This window comes from Halichoeres trimaculatus, unplaced genomic scaffold (genome assembly GCF_033239565.1).
Source record: "Halichoeres trimaculatus isolate MK-OKI-2021-1 unplaced genomic scaffold, fHalTri1.1 fHalTri1_scaffold_9, whole genome shotgun sequence".
NCBI lineage: Eukaryota > Metazoa > Chordata > Actinopteri > Labriformes > Labridae > Halichoeres > Halichoeres trimaculatus.
In genome coordinates this window covers 17847801-17860751 of record NW_027437188.1, presented here as the reverse complement: position 1 = coordinate 17860751, position 12951 = coordinate 17847801, and the positions used below count along the sequence as shown (strand labels likewise).

At 38.9% G+C, this 12951-nt stretch overlaps 1 protein-coding gene across 3 annotated transcripts in view; it reads right to left on the bottom strand.

The window, feature by feature from the left end:
- LOC141797761 (leucine-rich repeat and fibronectin type III domain-containing protein 1-like protein) overlaps nucleotides 1-12951 on the bottom strand; it is a 429138-nt gene that overhangs the window by 115393 nt on the left and 300794 nt on the right. For all 3 annotated transcript variants that reach the window (XM_074679444.1, XM_074679445.1, XM_074679443.1), the window contains one exon: nucleotides 3232-3335. The gene's annotated coding sequence lies outside the window, so the exon portion shown is untranslated. The remainder of the gene's footprint in view (nucleotides 1-3231; nucleotides 3336-12951) is intronic.

The following is a 12951-nucleotide window of genomic DNA, read 5'->3' as shown; positions in this document are numbered from 1 at the left end:
ACCAGATAGGCTTGGGTCTCCTCTTAGCTGGATGTACCATGAGGCCCAGGAGGCATCTCAATAAAATGCCAGGGCGAGCAAAATGGTCTCCTTTACAGCACTGACTCTACTCCAACCTTTAATGGGGTGTTGTAGACCCTTGCCTTGTTGTGGTTGAGCCCAAACAAGAGAGGAAACTTACTTTGGCTTACTTTTATTTGTTCATGTTGCTTTCATGATCAGCCCCTATTTATGATTATGGGTTGGTACATGGCAAAGGGCAGACACTCACTCTACTTCATTTTCGACAGACTTGCCAACTATTTCATCCTGCTTTTGCAAGTATTAAAATCGACTGCTTGAGGTCACAATCTGAAGAAACCAACAGAGTCATGAGATCCATGAAAATTATAAACAGCATAAACACAATTGGTGATAACACTAGCAGAAGACAACGCTGATCTGGGTTTTGTGCTGGGTATACAAACACAGCTCTAACTTGGTAATACAAGGACTTGATGACTTGCACAAAGCTTTATACCCTGGGGGAGCCCCACAGGACTTCAGCTGGCCACAGTATCCTCAATTTTCCATAAGAGGCTAAGGGGTTAGATGACCCATTTGGAGCCCTCACTTCTGTCCTTTAGAATTTAGTAAAAACCCCCTTGAACTTACACCGACATTAACTTCCCAAACACTCAAGTGACCCAAAAGAGATAAGCTGAGACTGATCTGCACACTTGGTACCCTGTTTCCTTGCAAGGAAATGTTGTAAACTATTCACAATCCTTGAGGATTCCTCAAAGATTCCATCACAAATATCCAGCCTCTATGTCTTGTCCAGTATCTGTTTGCTACTTCTGGAAGCCCCCAAGTTGACTGAGACATCTCCTAATGGCACTAATTTATTCCTCGGTTCCACCACGTTAAGGAAAGAGGATGCTATGAATATTAAACATAGTGCCCAGATTATATTAACTATAATTGGTAAGTGATTGAAGCGACATGTTGAATGGTATGGTCAACCAGTTCAAATATAATGCAAATATAATGTAGTACAAAGGCTTGGGCGTAGCTAAATAACTTTAAAGCTTAAAAAAAGAAAGAAAGAAAGAAAGAAAGAAAGAAAGAAAGAAAGAAAGAAAGAAAGAAAGAAAGAAAGAAAGAAAGAAAGAAAGAAAGAAAGGAGAACAAAAAGACCACCCACACTGCAAGACAACATCTTGAAATTTCTTCAGTGGCCTAAGTTGCCTCCATGACAGCTCTTTGGGTAGCTGCCAATTGGTACATGCTTTATGAATGACACAACCAACAAATAGAAAAGCAATTCTAACCAAAAAAGAAAGAAAAAGTATCTGTTTTTATCTTAAAAAGTTTTAAAAAGTGTCTTAGACAATGTTTTTGTTGAGATTTTTGAGCTATGCTGTCTACTCAAGTATTAAGTAGTATTTCAGAGCAAGAAAAGGCAGTTCGGCCAACATTTGATCAAAGAGGGGACTACAGGATGGCTCAATATACAGTAGATCCCTGCATGCTGTGCCTACTGTCAGAAACATTTTCACTGGTTCATAGTCTATCCTGGTTTCAGCTGTGTAAAGCAATCAGTTACGCTTGACCTTTGTCCCCAGTGGTCTACACTGTCAGATCACAAAATGCTGACAGACTCACTAACACAATCTCCACCATCGACATCTTCTCTAAAACTGCCAGGCAGAAAACTCATCTTGTTAAGGGCCAATAATTGTCCTTAAACTCAGTCATAGTGAAATGCTGTCCCATAATTTTGACAGATTAGAATACTGAGGGTGATCCACTGTACTATTTATAAACTCTTACAAATAAATTTCAAGAATTATAATGCAGGAAAGCATTGCATACATTTGCAGTCACATTTTCAATGTCACTGTATAACATACAGCGAATGGTTTAAGGGATGTGTAAAAGAAAAAAAAACAGCTGCAGATGTTAGTACTATTAGTCTGGATAACCCCATTCTTACCCCATGTATTAGTTTGTTCCCTTTGTGTCGGAAAACTGGGGAAAAACAACCTGTGCAACTTTTCTTCCACCAACAGATTTTGGTAGGTCGAAACCACAATAAAACAATGTCTGGCATCTAACCTGAGGTGCATTTGTTAGATAAAGCTAAAGCACTCACATTATAAGCCAGTGGTAGTGTGAGGTAATACTATTCCTAGCAAACTACAGTAGCTTAGTAGTTAGATTGGCTTTATCAAGACAATGTACTTTTTCACATAGATCATTTGACTTTTTCACCAGTGGCTTTTGATGACAGAACGTATGTCTGATGGATTATAGGAGTGAGCTGAAGTTATAAGAGAGAATGTGTCTTTCCAAACCCATATCCACAAACCACAAAACAAAGCTTATCACTATTGCTAAAGGCAGTATGGAGATCTTGCTGCTACAATAAGTAAGAGTACCCTTGAGACTCTTGTATAAATGTTGAAATATACTTTCAGCAGTGAGGTGTCATGATTTGTGAGCTTAACTCCCCTTGATTTATGACCATCCATCCATCCTTCAATCCTCTGTATAACCAGACTGACTAGCAGCATCACTGCACTGCTAAAGCTGCCTGCCTGCAACCCTTTCTGGCCTCTGTGCTTTCACAGCTCTGCTAATATGTCTGCAACAGAGCAGAGCCCCATTGGACCGCAGCTCCACTCTCATCAGACCTACACACACAGGCACAGAGACACACAGGCGCACATATACATTCACATGTGGGTAAGTGCTATCACTGTGGTAAATTAGGCAGGTGGGCACATGGGTGCATTTTTACTCACCCACTATCTCTCTGTCTGTGTCTCTTTCAGTCTGTCTTTCTCTTAAACACACAGGCAGATGTATGCATTAGCAGTATGTTTTGCTTACAGAGTCTTGATTGCTTACGGTTTATGCACAACCTAATTCCAGAGTGAATGTGGAGAAATGTTTTAATCTGCTGATGTTCAGCTGTCAGAAGTGAGCATATTTCATATGAGCATAGTTTTAGATATGGATCAAAGGGCGTAATATCTTAAATCTATCTTATATCCCTTAGGAGATCATTAGACTTAATTGGCAATAACTGCTTAAGTATGTTTCAGATGTAATTAAGAAGGAACAACTGCGTAACCTCCTTGTCACAGTTCCCTGCAGAGTCCATTTTTGTATCCCTCAATTAGCGCAGTTTTAAAAAGATGGCATAAACAGCAGACTTTAAATAGCACGAGAGACCAGGCCTACCTCTAGCTGGTGTGCTGTGATTTATTAAAACACATGAAGATTCATTGTGATGACAGGCAGATGGGCTGAAAAGAGAGACGCCTCAGGGTGATGGATTCAGAAACCTGTAGGTGAGAGAGACAGAGAAAACATTAGATATATCCATACGCCGTTTATATTTACTATTTTAAGACCTTACTCAGTCTGGGTATACGTCGACTTATGCTTCTGTCATCAAAAACAACTTCATAGATTTTGTATTGAATCTTTTGGCATTGGTTTGGCCACATATCAGAAGTCTAAGTACATCCATCCAGGAACAACAGTCTGTTTGTTTTTGTCTCTTACAGTTAAAAGCTACATATATATACATGCCTGATCCTAATCTAGAACTGAAAATGAGATTATCAGAGCCAATACAAGTCATCTCTGAATGCAATTTCTCAGTTACCCTGTCCGGGTCACCCAGGAAAGGATTGATGTACGGCACATGGAAGTCCCCAAGACAATACAACACTTGATGAAAAAGTGTAGTAATCAGAGGAGAGATCTGTGTTTTTTTCTCTAATGAAAATCATTTCTTTGATTTATCTAATAGTGATGGCAGACACAGGAGCTGAGTTGTCAAAAAGAACAAGGACAGAAGAAAGCCAAAAGAGAGGGTGATAGAACATGGGCTAAAGGCTAAAACACAAGCTAAACTGTTTGTGATAGTGCTCATTCCATAGACTGTACAATTAATGGATGTAGTCTCCCCTACGTCACCTCTGTTTCTGAAACAGATTTTTGAAGCAAATCAGCTATCAAGGCTATATTGGAAGTGACAGGGGCAGCTATTGGGCACTCATCAGTCACATGAGCTGAGCTATGCCTCTGATTGGGCGAGCCAGGATCTAACTATCCCCTAAACTGCAGAGTTGGAAAAAATTCAACCCCCCGTACAGTGTGGGCCAATAGTGAAATTAGCGGATTAGACAGCTGCTGTAAAAACTTTTTTTGTTTTTGGCTTGGTGTGTACGTAACTTCCCATACTTCTGGAGCCAGCCTAAAGCGGACACTCGAGAAACAGCAGATTTTAGCACTTCCACATTGTCTCATAATTTTAGCCATGAGGTTGCTGCTTGATCCCAACCCACATGCAGCAGTCATACAGCAGTGTTCTGTTCAAACGTATGATTCTATTGATAAAATTAAGAGTGAGGTTACGTTAGCTCTGCTTAGTAAGGTTGTAGTTGGAAGATGAGCACTAGGACATAACCAGGATTCACTATTATTACATGTTATGGTAACGTCTCAGTCTGAGCACCAGGCTGTGAGTAGAGCTAAATATAGCCCAGTAATAAACTAAGGTATAAAGTTACAACTGTACTGAATTTGCAAAGTTTGCTTGTTGTCAAGTTTCCAGCAACAGTGCAAACAAACATTCCCTTGTTGCATTGCATCCTGTTAAAAGTTGTCTTGAACAAAGAATAGTAGAATTAAAAAAACAATCTGATATCCATCAATGTGCTTGCCTCTCTCCAGGTGCACACAGTAAGCATGTGGCTCTTGCTATAGCTGGCTAACTGAGCAAAACTCAAGCATAATATTCAGTCTCATCCAACTACACTCTCATTTGAGCAATTTCTGCTTAAATCCCCTTTTCTACACCACTTACTGCTTGAACCCAAGATGACAGTTAAAAATTGCTTCAGTTATACTCCACTCCATTCTTATACAGTAATGCATACTGTAATGTGTTTCGCTGTTACCAGATCTATTTTTGTCAACTCAAATCTGTCCTAAAGCTTTGTAAAATAACACATCAAGACCTCGGTTCTGTTCATGGCAAGCAGAAACCTAGAAGTCAAAACATAATGTGAATTTTCTGCTTACCCTGAAAACACTTCTGACACCTTGAATCGTGAGCGCTGATGCAAAAATTATGTCAGTATTTTAACAATTTATCCAAAGCGGATCAAAGTGCTTTCAAATTGAAACTGACAGTCTGTGGTTTTGTGTTCCAGTAAAAGAGTACACAAACACACACACTCATGCACAGACTCAAACACAGTCACACACATCAAACGGGTGCAGACACTTTGGTAGTCGGTTTTCCAGCCGGCTGAGCTAACAAGCTGCAGGTTATTAGGAAATCATTACTCCCATGGCTGGCCCAAAGACGTCTCATCATGAAGACATGAAACAAGGATGTGACACGATGGTGGAACAGCCGATCATACTGTAGACGCCCGACACACAGGTGAAACTTCACAGACTAACAAAAACCTTTAATGACAACAATAAAGATGACACTTTGTACTCCCTCTCACGTGTACTAACAACTCCTATCACTGAGAGGTTACTTTGACAGAGTCCTATTTCTCATCTTTTTTGTATCCTCATTGGTTGGCAGAGAAAACACACAATGTGAAACACACACATTTACACACACTAACACACACATTAAACAAAAGCTGATTTTGACATGAGGAGTATCAATTATCCGCATGAGATGCATCCCTATTGTCCACACAGACACACATACATCCTTTCTTACAGTAACATCTTTCTTTCTTTCTTTCTTTCTTTCTTTCTTTCTTTCTTTCTTTTTCTTTCTTTCTTTCTTTTTCTTTCTTTCTTTCTTCACTGAATAAACAAGAGAGGAACCTGGATTAAGTTCTACCTTTAGATGAATTGTGGCAGGTACTCTAGTGAAGTTATCTGTCACTGCACACTTAATGAACCAGCAGGATTCCAGCTTTAAATAACATGAAAAGGTTCATATGTCAAAAAAAAGAAAAAGAAAAAAGTTCATATGTAGTTTAACAATCTGTTAAGCCTGGCAAGTCTTATAGGAGGACAAAATAAATTATGGTAATAATGACTTGTAAACCTGTATTTTTAATTTGTAACCTGGAATTACTTAATTAACTTGCTCAACTTAATAAACGGTGAGAGAAGGTTGTGCCCAGTGAATTGAGAAATTGTTTCCATCTATTTTTTTCTCTCATATTTATTTATTTATTTTTGTTTTGCTAGAATACATCAAACTTCCAAATACACAGCTTGTCTTTAACTCAGTTACCACAAACTTTTTCTTTGAGAGATCCCATTCTCTAATGTGTATAGGTATTCAAAACACGCAACATAAAACACACAGGCTCGATATTAGAATTCTGCATGGCATACATGGAGGCCTGTTAGGTTCCACGACACGTTGAATTACTGGGTGTATTTAGTAAAGCAAAACTAAGCCGCCCCTGTGGAAAGGTGGAGAAAAGTAGTCAGCAAAGACTCAACAAATGATGATGAAACGACCTGTAATATGGCATCAAATTTGTATTTCAAAGGAGCGGAAAAAAATCAAGAGAGGGTCATAGCACTATTTGGGGAGATTAATTCTGAATGATTGAAATACCTGATGCCAGCACCTTCCAGGCTGACAACCTCCTGAAGTTGAGTTAACATACCCAAAAATAAAGCTTATTACTTCTCAATGTTGGTTATAATTTTTTACAGATATGTGCTCAGTTATATTTTCTCTAACAGCGAATGGTATCTTTTATTCAAGTGTGGTAAATTGGACACTGTGAGCCCCAAATCACAGAAACTCGTGTTTTTTTTTGTTGCCAATCCACAGCTAGAATAGGCCTGTTTTTTTAAATCATCAGGATAAATCATACCTGGCATCAACATTAAATATTTTTTAATATCCCTGGGGTGTTAAATTCTTTCTTATGATTGGTCAAAACCCCAAAGTACCAGGTCGTATTTACAAGAACATGACCTGTAAAAATATTCCATCGAGTTATAGGCTCAAACTGTGTGGGAACGTGGACAAGCAAGAGGTAACAAATAGTGAGTAGGTTGTAAGAGTAGATCACCAGCTGTACAAGATACTTCACTCTGATTGGTCAAAACGTAACAGTAGTAATTCATTCTATAACAATAATAACAAATGATGTTGCAGAAGGCTCATTTCATCTCCTCCTGTTGACACTGTTGCAAAAATATCAGGGTCTCAGGCTGGTCTTAAGAGTCGGGAAATAAAAAGCCACCACACACAGATGTGAGAGCCTGATGAGCTCCTGGGCTCCAAAAAAAGGATCTCATTCTGTCATCAGACAATAACAGCAGAGCTGATTGTTGTGAAACTGAAAATTTATAAATTTACCCTAACTATGGATTTGATCTAGCTACATTTAATTTGGTACTTTCCCAAGACCTTTGCAAAAGCATAACCCCAATTAAATTAAGTTTCTTCAAGCTGTTCTTTAAAACCTATTTTAATCCACCACTAAACCACCTTCAGGTCTTGAACCTGTCTCTGCCTTATTGCCTGGTGTGAATCATCACCCTGTTCATCTGTATTGTATGATCTCCAGAGTCGTTGGTATTCTGCTCAGTTTGCTTCTATATTTAGCACCTGGTCTCTGCACTCAGCTATGTTAGACTGTGGTGAAATGACCTGTCAGTTCAGCTGGTGTGTGTGTGTGTGTCTGTAAATGTGTGCATGAATACAAAGGATAAAGCAGAAAATGTGTGTGTTTGAGTATAAGCAGCAAGCAGTGTGTGTTTGTGTGTGTGTGTGTGTGTGTGTGTGTGTGTGTGTGTGTGTGTGTGTGTGTGTGTGTGTGTGTGTGTGTGTGTGTGTGATATCTTTTACCAAAGAATCTCCCTGATACCTAAGCTTTGAACATGAAAGTGAAAGGGAGAAAAACAAAGCGCGATGTGAAAAAGCCACCTCAAAGGTCTGAATGATTAAAATAAACAGGGCAGAAACACCTGAAAATAGAGCGCATTCGATTCCCTTACCGACTCCCCCCCATCCACCGACCCCCCTCCTCTGGGAGTTAGCAGTTTTGACCTTTTCTTTGCCTTTTTTACATTTTGAGACGGCAGAGAAACTGTTTGAAATCATCTTTGCTTCCCCAAAGCTTAGATCTTCTGTTCACAAAGATATCCCCTCTTTTTTATCTCTTCCTCGAAAAGTGTTCAACATTTTATTTGAATTTTTCATTTTGTCTGCAGGTTAACAGTGGTAAATGTTAGATGTTCCTGTTTAAATTCCAACTTGCAGGCCAAAACTGAGCATGTTGGATCAACAACATATGCATGGGGACAGATTCACAATGAAAATAAATGGTTGAACTTTCATTTGCACAAATACAAACCATCTGCTCGTAGGTGAGCCACCATTTATACAGCATGTCCCACTCGAGGTAAACACCACCATACGGTGCTATGAGAGAAGCCATTTAATAAAAGTTAAACGCCAGCAGGTAATTATGCCTGAAAAACATAATGAATAATTGATTAAAAAATAAATAAATGACTAATGGGTGGTGATGTAGAGCTCAGCAATGTCATGTTACACTCTGAGGCCCATTACATAAGTTCATTCATTAGATGCATAAATCCATCTCGCCCCAAAGTGTGGAGCAGTTTTCTGAGAGTACTGAAAAACACCTCTTTAAAGTATAATATATCTTTAATTAGAAAAAAAAGCTCTACAGATTGAAAGTGATAATTTAGACTAGAAAGCCAAAGTCAAAGAAAAAGTTTAAGGGAGATAAATAGCAATACTTTATAAACCAAGAAGAGCTCCAAACCTTTTTCTTACACTCAAACTCAGCTAAACACACCAGAAAACCTAAACACTCCAAAAATGTTTCCGTAATTCTGTCGGGAATATAACTCTTACAGCTCAGTGAAGTGAAGGGCAGAAGCAAAGAGTTGGATATCGTTCTTTCTGGTCGCACACTCATATATATATAGCCTGTTTTATTTATCTTTTTTTTTTTTTTCTGAACTGGGGTGGGTGTGATACCCTAAAAGATGTCAGATAATGTTCAGCATTTGGGGTTTGAAAAATGTCAATCTGAGATGCGTAAATATCAAAATGATTATATAATTGTACAGGGCAACGTTTGAGTTTAATCTTACAACATAAACCTGCTACTCAGTGCTCCGCAGAAGGAGTAAGAGGCATTCGTTGTGTTTGTCCTGCAAAAAGCAGTCTGTTCAATGAAAAGGACTAAAAAAAATTCAAATAGAAAATACACAAGGTGAATGGGTCACTGTTTCTCAAAACAAGTTTAATTACGTGGCAGCGCTGCTCCTGTCTGCAGAGGTTGACAGCCGGGCTTCTGTGTTAGTCACCCGGCTGGTTTCTCAACAAAGGGGCTGAGCTGACTGGCGTCCACTGTGGCTAACTCAATTACTTTTCACAAGTGCCTCTTACAACTTCACTTAAAAAAAAGGAACTATCCCTTTAACACTTCTCATGATGTTATTTTTGCTGGAGGAGCAACAGATTATGTGTTGCCAAGTGGTGCCTTAGAGCCTTGAAGGCCTGGACGAGAAAAGCAAAAGCAAAAGCTGTAGGCAACAGATCGAGATATGGGTGAAAATCTGTGAAAAATCCACTCTGTATTAATCTGTACACCATGCTTTTGTTTTTCCCCCGGCAAAGAATGTCTATCATCAATGAGAAGTAGTTATAAAACAAATACATATTTTACTTAAGGGGCATTATAAACATCCTAACCCTCTGAACACATAGTGTTTGTTTGACCATGAGACTTAATGGGAATGATTGGAGAGGAATATTTCAAAAGATTAATATTTTGGAGTTTGTTTTGTTAAGCTTTTGAGACTCATATTTGATATTCATGATTGCACATTTTAAGCAAAGAGAGTTTAGAGAGGGTGTCATCATGTTATATTAGCTCGTTTGTAGCCTGTGTTCACACACATCGGTGCCATCTCTGCGCTGGAAAAAAAGAAAAAAAAGTGCTGTTTCGTGCTATTAGATGTTGCTGGTCAGCTGCCCACAAGCCACAGCCTGTTGCTCTAATGTATCTGTTTATTCAGACTGCTTTCATTAGCATAAATGAACTTTTCTATGTAATCAAAACTAATTCAAACCAATCCCTTCGAGGGATGGATAAAGTATTCTGACATCAGTCCAGTTGCATTTCATCTGATTGAACTGCCACTGCGCTCAGAGTGCTGAGACCTAAACGAGACTTTTATCTTGCTTAAGAATGATAATGATTCTCTGCACTTAGAGCACACATTCAATTCACAAATGAATAAAGCAGGTCAGGCTGGTGCAAATGAAAAATTGCTGAGTCATGTATCTGTGTGGACAGCAGCATTAATAAGGGATAGTGGATCCAGTCATGGGGACATTGAATTCAAAAATAGGCCAAAAATACTTCTTGCTTAGATATCTTTTTTAAGTTTCTACCTGGTACTGAAGACGTCAGCATTAAAATGATGAGTGTATCTTCACTTTCATAACTTCAAAGCAGACTTTTATAGACCTTGAAACTACAGTGTATTTCAGTCAGAGATGTATAAAGATGTTTTAATGCATTACAAGCTCCCTTCGCTGATTGCATTCCAATCAACCTTCTCTTTGCTCCTTCCTTCAAATTTTCTTGTCTATAGCTCCTCTTAACCTTGCTCTTTGTACATGCACTTATCTTCTTTCATACATTTCAGTCCCCTTTTTAAAATCCAGTGAAAACCTCTCTCCTCATCCTTCAGATGAAGTATAATTATCTGGTCATCATTATCAGAATAATTCTGTCTCTCATTATAAACCCATCTGCTCTCTGCTCCGCTTTGCAATCCAACAAACAGGATATAAACACAAAGCCATACGGATACCGGGACACACAAACTTGCACTCATCTTTCTTTCCTTTCTGTTTCCCCTTCACTGTTTCATCACAGGAGCCACTTGAGCAACTGAACACATCAGTGTAATTGGTGTGAGGTAATTACGGTGAGAGGGAGCTAAAGATGCTGGGCTAATCTTCTGAGATCACTTGAGGAAGGAAAAGCAGTCAAGCAACGACTTTTTTGTCGTGGAGGATCAAAATGAAAACACATTTTTTTAAAGCTGTGAAATGCACTGACTTTTATAAGCTTGACAATGTGCCAATGTTAAAAAATACAGTGGTGAAATTGTATTGTTGTAGGACATTTTCACTGATCTATGAGTTATTTGTATTTAATCAATCAATCAATCAATTAATCAATATTTATTTATAGAGCCCTTTACAGAACCAAAGAGGCCCCCAAAGTGCTTCACAGTAGAGGTTCAGGATAAAAGAGCCAGTAATACAAATCAACAATCGGGGGCAATGGTATGACCTAGCAATTGGGTTGCTCACCCTGTGAGGCAAGCACAGATGTGGTTCAAATTCAATGTGTGGCTCCTTTCTAAAATGTCACAACCCCCTCTTACCCTGCTTTCTGCTTTATCCTAGCCTCTCTAAATAAGGCCTGAAAAGATAACTTAAGCATAAAATTGAATACAATCAGGACCACAAATTTCAACTAAATAAACACATTTACCTGAGCTGTGTCGTGAAAGTCGATCAAGGTATAGATTTTTTGACATGCTTGAATGAGAATGAATCCAGAAATGTTTGACCTGATGTCCATTCAAACAAACAAGCAACTGGAAGCTGGGTGAATCCTGGAAAACTTGCATATCCTTTATTTTTGACAAGGCTGCATCAGGTTATTAGAAATTTGGGTTAACTCAGGACTCAATGATTGCAAGTAAATCACAAAAAAAATATTGCAGTTTTTTAAAGATCCATTGCAATCCATTGGTCAGTATTATGCCCGAGTAGGGTCTCTGTATGATATATTGTTTACAGTGAAACTGAGACTGCCATAAAACTGATGGACTGGGGCCACTCTGGATGATGCAATTGAGGATAAAACACAGAGGATGCCTGTAAAGTCTCCACCAGAATAAAGTGAACCAATTCACTGGTTTCAATGCACAGATTGGTAAGCTACCTTCAGCAATCTGGTGCTGGGCACATCAGTTATGGTCACTTTGGCATGTGGACAGCAGGGTCCTGGGTCAAACCACTGACCTTTTGAATGAGCAATAATTGACTCTACCTATAGGCCTGTTTCCACAAAGGAGTCCTGTTTGGATCAGTCCTCTTTGGTATGGGTTGGATAGGTAAAGCCCGAATCCAGCTTGCATTTCCACAGCCAATTGTGCCCCCTCTTTGAGGGCAGCGTGTAAGCTGGATGACAACAGTCACATCAGTTGAATAACAGCATGACGCCATAGCAACACAACACAGTGAGAAAAGGGTCACAACACTCCAAAAAAAGGGTCCAAAAAAGTGAGTCCGGACGGTTCGGGATTGTGGAAATGCCAAGAAATGCATGCCGTACTGAGACAAACCAAACTGAATCACCTGGTGCAAACACGGCTAACAAGTCTTAGCCCAACCCCATCATTGAGCAAAGAGGAAGCTAAAACCATTGATTAATTACTTTCTAAACAGAACACTAAAGCCTATAAAATTGTAATACAAGCATACATGTTTAAATATCTTTTTGTCACATTCAAGCCTCATATTCTCCCTGTCTCACTCAAGACCGTGTTATTTCACTTGCAATTCTCAGACTATGAATGTAGGACAGGCACTCGTGTCATAGGTGCTGGACATGTGAAGTATATAATGCATGAAAAGAAACCGTTACCATGGCTACTACTTTAATATAGATCATATTTACATATACAGAATGATTAAACTTATTTTCTCTCAAGGCATGTATTACCTTTCAAATGAACTAATAACACCTGCTGTTAAGTCTATCAGGATTTGTTTTTCATAAGAAATTTTGATCTTCTTGATGTGCTAACTGAAGAATTTGGGGGTAAATAAGCTTTTTAAATAAGTAAGTTATATGCAGTGGCAGACTGAGA